Below are 10,848 nucleotides of genomic sequence, written 5' to 3'. Positions count from 1 at the left end.
TTACAAGAAGACTTTTAATAAAAAAATAGAAGTAAATAGAAATAAAGAAATTCCCCCTGTAAAATCAGGATGGTATATATCTTACAGGGTAATTAGATTCAAAAACATAGAGAACCCCTCTAGGCAAAACCTTAAGTTACAAAAAAGATACACAGACAGAAATAGTTATTCTATTCAGCACAATTCTTTTCTCAGCCATTTAAAGAAATCATAATCTAACACATACCTAGCTAGATTACTTACTAAAAGTTCTAAGACTCCATTCCTGTTCTGTCCCCGGCCAAGACGACTACAGACAGACACAGACCCTTTGTTTCTCTCCCTCCTCCCAGCTTTTGAAAGTATCTTGTCTCCTCATTGGTCATTTTGGTCAGGTGCCAGCGAGGTTACCTTTAGCTTCTTAACCCTTTACAGGTGAGAGGAGCTTTCCCCTGGCCAGGAGAGATTTCAAAGGGGTTTACCCTTCCCTTTATATTTATGACACGCCCCCCAAATCTCAGCTAGGGTGAAACACTGGCTGGGATTTCTTCCTGGAGCTCTAGGAAAACAGAGTTAATAAGACACATGCATCTCTAAATATACTACCAAGTACATAAAGACTAACAATATTTTCCACATCTCAAGGACGATTTTAACCAGTTGATTCTGGGAAACTTTCACGGGAGAGTGCATCAGCCACTTTGTTAGAAGCTCCTGAGATGTGTTGGATGTCGAAATCAAAATCTTGGAGAGCTAAACTCCACCGAAGAAGTTTTTTGTTAGTTTCTTTGACGGTGTGAAGCCACTTTAGTGCAGCATGGTCGGTTTGCAGGTGGAAACGCCGTCCCCAAACATATGGGCGTAGCTTTTCCAGAGCGTAGACAATGGCATAACATTCTTTTTCAGTGACTGACCAGTTGCTTTCCCTCTCAGACCGTTTTTTGCTGAGAAACACTACAGGGTGGAATTCTTGATCAGGTCCTTTCTGCATTAAAACTGCTCCCACACCACGCTCGGATGCATCTGTGGTTACTAGGAACGGTTTGTCAAAGTCTGGGGCCCTTAGTACAGGGTCAGACATGAGTGTCGCTTTAAGCTTGTTAAAGGCCTTCTGACACTTTCCGGTCCACTGAACAGCATTTGGCTGTTTCTTTTTGGTTAGGTCTGTCAGTGGGGCAGCGATTTGGCTGTAGTGCGGTACAAATCGTCTGTAATAACCGGCCAAGCCTAAGAAGGATTGAACCTGTTTCTTTGACTTTGGGACAGGCCACTTTTGGATAGCATCCACTTTGGCCTGCAGGGGGCTGATAGTTCCTTGACCCACCTGGTGTCCAAGGTAAGTCACTCTGTTTAGGCCTATTTGACACTTCTTAGCCTTAACAGTTAGTCCTGCCTCCCTTATGCGCTCAAGGACTTTTTGTAGATGTTCCAGGTGGTCTGCCCAGGAATCCGAAAATATGGCCACATCGTCAAGGTAGGCGACTGCATATTCTCCTAATCCCGCTAGGAGACCATCTACAAGTCTTTGGAAAGTGGCGGGTGCATTTCGCAGCCCGAAAGGGAGTACATTAAATTCATACAGCCCGAGATGTGTGATGAAGGCTGACCTTTCCTTGGCAGATTCATCTAGCGGTACCTGCCAGTACCCCTTGGTTAAGTCCAAGGTAGAGATGAACTGGGCCCTTCCCAGTTTCTCTAATAGTTCATCTGTGCGTGGCATGGGATAGTTGTCTGGGCGAGTTACAGCATTTAGCTTACGGTAGTCCACGCAAAAACGTATTTCCCCATCTGGTTTGGGAACTAGAACCACTGGAGATGCCCATGCACTTTCAGAGGGGCGGATTACACCCATCTGTAACATATTCTGGATCTCCCGTTCTATAGCAGTTTTAGCTTGAGGAGACACCCGGTAAGGTTGGACCCTAATTGGGTGAGCATTACCTGTGTCAATGGAGTGGTATGCCCGTTCAGTCAGTCCTGGGGTGGCTGAGAACGTTGGCGCGTAGCTAGTGCACAGCTCCTGGATCTGCTGTCGCTGCATACGCCCAAGGGTCATGGAGAGGTTCACCTCTTCCACACCACCAGCACATTTCCCTTCGTAGTAGACACCTTCAGGCCACTCAGCGTCGTCTCCTCCCTGGGCTGTAAACTGACAAACCTTTAATTCTCTGGAATAAAAGGGCTTTAGAGAATTAATATGATACACCTTAGGCTTTCGGTTGGAGGTGGGGAATGCTATGAGATAATTAACAGCTCCCAGGCGCTCCTGGACCACGAATGGCCCTTCCCACGATGCTTCCATTTTATGGGCCTGGAGCGCCTTTAAGACCATGACCTGGTCTCCTACTTTGAAGGAACGCTCTCTGGCATGTTTATCATACCAGGCTTTTTGCTCTTTTTGAGCATCCTGTAAGTTTTCTCTAGCAAGGGCGAAAGAGGTTCGGAGGGTGTTTTGTAGGTTGGTTACAAAGTCCAGAATGTTAGTTCCTGGAGAAGGTGTAAATCCCTCCCATTGCTGCTTCACCAACTGCAATGGCCCCTTAACCTCACGGCCATATACAAGTTCAAATGGGGAAAATCCTAAACTGGGATGTGGTACAGCTCTGTAGGCAAAGAGCAACTGCTGCAATACTAGGTCCCAATCATTGGAGTGCTCATTTACGAATTTACGTATCATGGCCCCCAAAGTTCCATTAAACTTCTCCACCATGCCATTTGTTTGATGATGGTAAGGAGTGGCAACCAAGTGATTTACCCCATGAGCTTCCCAAAGGTTTTTCATAGTTCCTGCCAGGAAATTAGTCCCTGCATCTGTGAGGATGTCGGAGGGCCAACCTACCCTGGCAAAAATGTCTGCTAGTGCCTGGCACACACTTTTAGCCCTGGTGTTGCTTAGAGCTACTGCTTCCGGCCATCGGGTGGCAAAATCCATGAAAGTCAGTATGTACTGCTTTCCTCTGGGTGTCTTTTTCGGAAAAGGACCCAGAATATCCACAGCTACTCGCTGAAATGGAACTTCAATGATGGGGAGTGGCTGGAGAGGAGCTTTGACCTGGTCTTGGGGTTTTCCCACTCTTTGGCACACCTCACAAGACTGGACATAGGTAGAAACATCCTTGCCCATTTCCTCCCAGTGGAATGACCCCCCCAAACGGTCTTTGGTCCTGTTCACCCCAGCATGGCCACTAGGGTGATCATGGGCTAAGCTCAAGAGCTTGGCCCGGTATTTAGTTGGAACTACCAACTGTCTCTGAGGATGCCAGTCTTCCTGGTGTCCCCCAGAAAGAGTTTCCTTGTATAAAAGTCCTCTTTCTACAACAAACCTGGATCGATTAGAAGAGCTGAGAGGCGGTGGGTTGCTCCGTGCCGCCGTCCAAGCTCTCTGGAGGCTTTCATCTGCTTCCTGTTCGGTCTGGAACTGTTCCCTTGATGCTGGAGACATCAGTTCCTCATGGGATTGTGGACCTAGGCTTGGTCCCTCTGGAAGCGATATAGGGGATGGAGCTGTTTCTGTTGACTGTGAACCGCTCTCCGCTGGTGCACTATGTTGGGATTCAGGCTCCGGCTGAGCCTCTTGTGTAGGGTTATCGGCTGCTGCCAGTTCAGGTTCGGTGGGGCCCTCTGGTGTTGAGGTTGCAAGTACTGGATTCAGTGCTGACACGGGGTCTGGTGTTGGTTGTTTGGCTGGTTCCGGTTCTGGGACTGGTTCCGTCTGGGTCTCTGGGACTGGATCCACTACTGCTGTTGCAGACATTGGCCTGGGGTCCAGGTCCATCACCTCTGACTGGGTCCTGATAGAAGTTTCCGGAACAGAGCTAGGCCTCATGGCTTGTTTAGCCTGGTTGCGGGTGACCATTCCCACCCTCTTGGCCTGCTTCACATGATTGGCCAAGTCTTCCCCCAACAGCATGGGGATGGGATAATCATCATAGACTGCAAAAGTCCACATTCCTGACCAGCCCTTGTACTGGACAGGCAACTTGGCTGTAGGCAAATTGAAAGAGTTGGACTTGAAGGGTTGAATCGTCACTTGGATCTCTGGGTTGATTAAATTGGGGTCCACTAAGGAAGCATGGATAGCTGACACTTGTGCTCCGGTGTCCCTCCACGCGGTGACCTTCTTCCCACCCACACTCACAGTTTCCCTCCGCTCCAAGGGTATCTGGGAGGTATCTGGGCCTGTGGACCTCTGGTGTGATTCCGGTGCAATGAACTGTAATCTGTTGGGGTTCTTGGGGCAGTTGGCCTTTACATGCCCCAGCTCATTACACTTAAAACATCGTCCAGCTGACGGGTCACTGGGGCGAGGAGGGTTGCTGGAGAACGGGGTGGTGGGACGATAAGGGGTCTGGAGGGTTCTTTGGGAGGTAGGTGGGGCTTTGGGCGGCCCCCGGTAATAGGGTGTGGTCTGGGGTGGTCCCTTCTGGTCTCCGCTCCAACTGCGACCAGTTTTCTTCTTCTCTGCCACCTCCACCCATCTGGCTCCAATCTCTCCTGCCTCAATTACAGTTTTGGGTTTCCCATCTAGGATGTATCTTTCTATTTCCTCAGGAACACCCTCTAAGAATTGTTCCATTTGCATTAGGAAGGGCAAATTTACTGGAGATTCAACACTTGCTCCTGATATCCAGGCATCCCAATGTTTTACAATGTGGTAGGCATGTCGGGTAAATGACATGTCTGGTTTCCACTTTAGGGCTCTGAACCTCCGACGAGACTGCTCGGGTGTTATCCCCATTCTGACTCTCGCCTTGGATTTAAACAGTTCATACTTGTTCATGTGTTCTTTAGGCATTTCAGCTGCCACCTCAGCTAAGGGTCCACTGAGCTGCGGCCTCAGCTCTACCATGTATTGGTCAGTAGAGATGTTGTACCCAAGGCAGGCCCTTTCGAAGTTTTCTAAGAAGGCCTCAGTATCATCACCTGCCTTGTAGGTGGGGAACTTTCTGGGATGGGAAGTGGTACCTGGAGAAGGATTGCTAGGGTTTGTTGGTATATTCTGCTGGGCCTTTATCCTCTCCATCTCCTCCACATGCTTCCTCTCTTTTTCCTTCTCCTCCTCCTTCAGCCGCATGAGTTCTATCTGTCTTTCATGTTCCCTTTGTTTTTCCTCAGCCTGAAATTTGGCTAATTCCAGCTGTAGTCGAGCTGAGGATTTGGCCATTCTAACCTCTCTGTTTTTAACTAACTTTACACCCGAGGTTTAGAAATAAACAAACAAAACTTGGCTGTAAAATTTTGCTGTGCTGGAATAGAATACCTATTCTCTGATAGTGATTGTCAGCCTACAGAAAAAGACAATTCCCTTGTCTCTGCTCTGGGCCCAAATTAAAGCAAAAAACCTCCAACTACTTGGAAACCTGCTTACCCAGCCCAAAGAAGAAAAAAAAATTCTTTTCAAACCTGTGCTCCTTGTAAAACAAAAAAATAATCAAAATCCTAAAAAAAACCCTGCCACTTTTGTCTCCAGGCAAATGGGTAGAGCACACACCCCCTATTTACTTTTAGGAAGAAAAGAAAAAAAAAAAAAAAACCTCTGGTTTGGAAGATTGTGAATTTCCCTGCAGGAGTTAAGTACCCTGCCTCCAGGCAAAGAAAACCTGCAATTCACAAGATAATCCCCTTTTGTCTCTGCTTGGCCACAAAGCAGAGAGAAACCAAGCTGCTTTCAGTTTCAAAGCTGCCTTCTGGACTTCCTAAAAATTCCTTTTTAAAATCTGTATTTCTAGTTCAAAAAATCTCAACTGGATCTCAAAATGATTTCAGGTTAATCCCACCACTGTGCCACCATGTCAAGGTTCCTCCCCCACTCTGAACTCTAGGGTACAGATGTGGGGACCTGCATGAAAAACCTCCTAAGCTTATCTTTACCAGCTTAGGTCAAAACTTCCCCAAGGTACAAAATATTACCCCCGTTATCCTTGGAATGGCCGCTACCACCACCAAACTAATACTGGTTACTGGGGAAGAGCTGTTTGGACGCGTCCTTCCCCCCAAAATACTTCCCAAAACCTTGCACCCCACTTCCTGGACAAGGTTTGGTAAAAAGCCTCACCAATTTGCCTAGGTGACTACAGACCCAGACCCTTGGATCTTAAGAACAATGAACAATCCTCCCAACACTTGCACTCCCCCTTTCCTGGGAAATGTTGGATAAAAAGCCTCACCAATTTGCATAGGTGACCACAGACCCAAACCCTTGGATCTGAGAACAATGAAAAAGCATTCAGTGTTTTACAAGAAGACTTTTAATAAAAAAATAGAAGTAAATAGAAATAAAGAAATTCCCCCTGTAAAATCAGGATGGTATATATCTTACAGGGTAATTAGATTCAAAAACATAGAGAACCCCTCTAGGCAAAACCTTAAGTTACAAAAAAGATACACAGACAGAAATAGTTATTCTATTCAGCACAATTCTTTTCTCAGCCATTTAAAGAAATCATAATCTAACACATACCTAGCTAGATTACTTACTAAAAGTTCTAAGACTCCATTCCTGTTCTGTCCCCGGCCAAGACGACTACAGACAGACACAGACCCTTTGTTTCTCTCCCTCCTCCCAGCTTTTGAAAGTATCTTGTCTCCTCATTGGTCATTTTGGTCAGGTGCCAGCGAGGTTACCTTTAGCTTCTTAACCCTTTACAGGTGAGAGGAGCTTTCCCCTGGCCAGGAGGGATTTCAAAGGGGTTTACCCTTCCCTTTATATTTATGACATGACCATATCAACACCCTTCACAAACTTGAAGACAGGCAGCCAATGAAGGGTTTCAACCACATCAGTTGCAAGTGATGCCACGATAATCTATCCCTATGTGCATGTAAGAATATATATTTAAAACCCACCCTGCTAGTCACAGTGATATTTCCACCAGCAGCAGATACATTTGGGGAGGTGGATTTTTCTGGGCTTTTCCTTTCAGAGCCACACATCCTGTATGTCTCTTATTATGGTTTCATTTCTTCTACCAACATTCCCTTCCATCACCACCATTAATGCCCTTTATGAAAAAGGGAATAAAGGTTGACATATAGTACTATTCTTGCCAGAGCTGAAATGACCTAATAATCACAGATTCTAAGAATCCCTTATATGTAGGATTTTGGGGGTCACATTCCCTCAAGTTGCTGGGTTTTTTCATTTTTTGAAGTTAAACTTCCTATCTGATTCAGTTTTCATTGACACCAATTTCACACCAGTGTAACCCCATTAACTTAAACTGAGTTACTCCTCTGATGTATTCCAGCTTGAGAGGGTGATAAGGCCCATTTAGAACAGAACTTTCTTCTTCTAGATTTTATTCTCGAACCTTCCTCATATGACTGCTTTGGAACTGCAAGGAATGTGTGTGTAAAATATAAGGGATGATTAGAAGGTCCAAAACTTTGCCTGCTTCAGTGACCTTTCCATGAAGGGGTGCTTATTATTTCAAAATAGAAAAGCATTTTGAAAACTGATTTTTTTCTATCCATTCTGTATTCTTTTTTAAAAATTGAAACCAGTGTCCTCCCCTTTTAAAGCTATCAGACATGCAGTGCAGCAACAACCATTTTAATTTAAAATTGATCTTCTAATTCACACAACTAATGGAAGATCCATTGTACATTACTAAAATTTGCAACTTAGTGAGTATGCTCTTCCTTCTGGATTTGGGCACCAGTTCCCTGACCCGACACCAATGAAACATTTAAATACTGTGATCGTGTCACTGTAAAGTGCCCTCTGTCTCACACCACCTTAATACTGTATGAATCTTGTCATGCTGAGTAACATGTGGGATGGAGAGAAAGCCATTTATTAACTGCACGAGCACTTAACTCTTTGTGACTCAGGATAGACAGTGTTTGAAACTGCAATGATGTATAACACAGACAAATTAAAAGGGTTTTGACAGTTAACTCCAGACCCCTTCTTTGCACCAACAGAGGTAAAATAACAATGTAGAAATGTATCTAACCATTTTACTGATTTGTGCTCTTATTTATTTCATATCAAATTGGAATTAAATTGAAAACTGAATATGTTAGTGGAGTTTTAGTAAATAAAGACCCCTCTTTAAGCACCAAACTGAAATTTCATCCCCATTGAAGCCAGTGGTACCACTCCATTGTAGAAGTCAATAGTAAAACTCCCTCTGGGATATGAGCACATGGGGCATCTATAAACTTAAAAGCTTGAAACTAAAATGAGAAGTCTTTGAATTGTTACAGCGGGTATATTTATTTTTTCAATTAAATGTGGGGGGGGGGCTGAGATTTTATTTGCAAATATAAATTCTAAGAAACTTTGATGTCACTAAATGACAAAGAAAGGAAATGAACAAACCTTTATAAAATATTCAAAGTAAGGAGGAGAAGAAATAGTGTAAATAAAATAATATTTAAGTATATAGTTACTGTAAACATTAAACCCAAATGATCTACAAAATTTCTGTGTACATATTATATAATAAGTCATGGTAATTTATGCAATTAGTGACATTTGTACAGTACTGTATATTCTATTTTATAAAACAAAATCTAATTTCAATAGAAAAAGAGTTAAAATAACATGGTACAATTTTACAGTAAGACAACATATTGCATATACATGTGAAGTGGTACAGTTTGCGTATGTAAAATTACTTGGCAATATACAACTATGCAAATCAGTATATTCTGTACAGCTCATGAACTTTAGAACAAAATAACTGACAGGTTAAAGTTTATAAGCCCTCATTCCAAACAAGCAGCTTCTAGAAATGTATATTTTACAGATTTACTGCTTAGATTCAGTTTTTATTTGGGATGTTTTAGGAGATTTATAAAACGCAGTGATCCAAATCCTCAGCTCAAGCAAATCAGTGTGGCTCCACTGAAGTCAACAGAGCTGCACTGATCTACGCCAGCTGAGGAGCTGGCCCAATATGTTTAAAGCCATACGTTAAATACAGTGAGCTCTCCGATACATATTACCAGATTGCTAAAATATGTACATTGGGGAAAGACACTGTAGAAAATATACTGAAGACAAAGTGTAGCAGTTTGGGAAGTTATGCACTTTTATAAAAGCAAGCACAATATAGTAAACTGAAATATATATGGGAAATAGATGCTGGGACCAGCACTCTGTATGAGAAACTCTCCCAAGAAGAGAAAACATAATTTTAAAAAGTCTAGTTTTGTTACAGGAATTAACAGAATATTCATATTTCAACAGGAACCACTTTTTAGTATCATGATTCCAGCCCTGTACCAAGAGCTAAAAAGAAGGATGATAAATGATGCTTTGTTGCACACTGTTAGAGTATGAGAGCTCCTTTGAGAGAAATCTCCCATGGTTGTGGGACTACCAGTATTATGAATCCCTAAAAGAGTCTCAAAATTAGGACTGTTGGAGTCAAAAATGAGGGCTGCAGAAAAAAAAGGTAAATTGTTCCAAGCAACATTATCTAACATTTTGCAGTAAAGTCAAAGATGTCCACTGATTTGGACCAGGGCAATTTGTTTAACTTCTCTTTATAATACTGACAATGGAGAAGTTAAACTGAGCAGTAGAATGAGCATATTTAAAACCCTAAAATGTAATCGTTCTGATGTTCAGTTATATTTGAGTTAAATTGAATTAAATGTGAATGCAAAGAGAAACAAGACAGTGCTGGAGATGCTGGATTTTAATAGCTGAAGATAAACTTGCTTTCTCCATTGCACGTACAAAAGAAAAGAAATGTACTTTGGCATTTCTCATAGATGGTAATTTGTAGATCTCTCCTGTAGGCCCCAGTTCAACACAGTAATTAAGTATGTGCCAACCTTAAAGCACATGAGTACTTCTATTGAAATCAATGTGACTATTAATGTGCTCCAAGTTAGTCATGTATTTAAGTAATTTGGTGAACCAGAGCCTTAAGAATGAAGATGAGTGAAGAAAGTTTGGAATAAAGTTAGTCTATGTTCAGAATGCTGGGGCAGCATCAATAGTTGAGGCCTTGTATAATTTTATATTTTAAGCATTTGCCTTTTATCTCTGAAATGCCAATATAATGAGGTGAACCTAAATTTTATGCTTTCTAAACTGAAGAGCTTTTAAGCATGCACACAGTACATTCATCTTCCTCTAATACACTGGGCACACAAGACTGTGCGGTGATGTGTCCACAACTCCCAGTGACTTCAGTTTGTGTTTGTGGGTGCTCAGCAGCTTACAGTTGTTCATCATTGTGCAGGATCAGGCTCTAAAACGTGCGCTTTTTACAACTGTCTGGGGATCAGATGTCTCAATCTGTAAATCATTTTGCTCGTTCCTGCAGAAATCCCATGTGAGTTTGTTCCTTTCAGGCAGAGTTAAAATTTAGGATAATCTGTGGTTAAATTCAGTAAAATGAACAATCGGATTCTTCTGCTTTCTGTATGTATTATAGCATTTTAACTGTTCTGTGTACTTACAGATTAGAAAGGAAAGCGTATAATTAGTCCAAACTGCCTATAACAATGCAAGATGATTTTGATTCTTAATGCTTGAAAAATCCTATTTAGAACATTATTTTATGGTACATATTACCTGAGAAATGGTATGCCTCCAGGAAGGTCATGGTCTGGACAAATTGCTGCTTTCCAAGGGCAGGAAAAAAACACATTTCTCATCTCAGTGGAACATATTAACTTTTCAATCATTTCTTTGTGTAGCTGTTCTGGGAATGGGAAGCCATTTAACAAAATCTATAACCTAATTTAGGTTTATCACTGCAATCTGAAGATAAATTAATTCCAACAACTCTGGTGATTTAAAGGAACAGTAACTTATTTTTATTTCTTTACCTTGGAATCAGATTCCAAACATTATATAAATTGGCAATATGAGTTGGAACTGCAAAACATTAAAAGGCAACA

Source organism: Lepidochelys olivacea, assembly GCF_965140295.1.
Source record: "Lepidochelys olivacea isolate rLepOli2 genome assembly, chromosome: 11".
In the NCBI taxonomy this organism is placed as follows: domain Eukaryota; kingdom Metazoa; phylum Chordata; order Testudines; family Cheloniidae; genus Lepidochelys; species Lepidochelys olivacea.
This window is presented reverse-complemented; position numbering follows the sequence as displayed.